Genomic DNA, 1,548 nt, shown 5'->3' on the forward strand with positions numbered 1-1,548 from the left:
CTCGGTACTCCGATAAATACCCGAAACCTTCCGAAACCATTCCAGTGTCCGAATACTATCATCCAATATATCAATCTTTACCTCTCGACCATTTCGAGACTCCTCGTCATGTCCGTGATCTCATCCGGGACTCAGAACAATCTTCGGTCACCAAAACACATAACTCATAATACAAATCATCATAGAACATTAAGCGTGCGGACCCTATGGGTTCGAGAACTATGTAGACATTATCGAGACACATCTCCGATCAATAACCAACAGCGGAACCTGGATGCTCATATTGGTTCCTACATATTCTATGAATGTCTTTATCGGTCAAACCGCAATGACAACATACGTTATTCCCTTTGTCATCGGTATGTTACTTGCCCAAGATCCAATCGTCGGTATCTTCATACCTAGTTCAATCTCGTTACCGGCAAGTCTCTTTACTCGTTCCGTAATGCATCATCCCGCAACTAACTCATTAGTCACATTGCTTGCCAGGCTTATCATGATGTGCATTACCGAGAGGGCCCAGAGATACCTCTCCGATACTTGGAATGACAAATCCTAATCTCGATCTATACCAACCCAACAAACACCTTCGGAGACACCTGTAGAGCATCTTTATAATCACCCAGTTACGTTGTGACATTAGATAGCACACAAGGTGTTCCTCCGGTATTCGGGGGTTGCATAATCTCATAGTCAAAGGAATATGTATAAGTCATGAAGAAAGCAATAGCAATAAAACTTAACGATCATTATGCTAAGCTAATGGATGGGTCTTGTCCATCACATCATTCTCCTAATGATGTGATCCCATTCATCAAATGACAACACATGTCTATGGTCAGGAAACTTAACCATCTTTGATTAACGAGCTAGTCTATTAGAGGCATACTAGGGACACTTTGTGTTGCCTATGTATTCACACATGTATCAAGTTTCCGGTTAATACAATTCTAGCATGAATAATAAACATTTATCATGATATAAGGAAATATAAATAACAACTTTATTATTGCCTCTAGGGCATATTTCCTTCAGCATTGTTGTTTCCCGATCGAAGATCTTGGGTTTTCACCCTAGAGAAAGTCCAAGTTCAACCAAAACAATGCCTACAACAAGGCCATTGCCAGGTACAACCAATAAATGCCAGACCTTTGGGTTTTCCCTGGGAATCGAGACTCGGTACTCGAGGAGCACCACCAATAATGCAGTCCTCCAGTGCTGCCGCCCTCACTTGCCGAGGCCGCTGATACAAGTCACCATACACCTGGCACGCAATCTTCATCGCATCCAGTATACCCTTTCACCGAAGCTTCAAGACCTCAAATCGTAGCCGCCATAACTTTCCTACCTCTATCAATGCATTGGGAATCTTGACTTAGACATGTCATATGACACCGATAAGAAAGCAAAGCTTCGCGATGCGCCCTCTTAATCGCGCAGTCTTTCGTAGATGGGTATGTTCCTTTTGTCGCTCATGCTAACAGGCCCACACAGGCGTTCTAATTAGGCCCGTGGAGTTTTGATTAGCGATAAGGTTCTAGAAGGGGT

Source organism: Triticum aestivum, chromosome 3D, assembly GCF_018294505.1.
Source record: "Triticum aestivum cultivar Chinese Spring chromosome 3D, IWGSC CS RefSeq v2.1, whole genome shotgun sequence".
In the NCBI taxonomy this organism is placed as follows: domain Eukaryota; kingdom Viridiplantae; phylum Streptophyta; class Magnoliopsida; order Poales; family Poaceae; genus Triticum; species Triticum aestivum.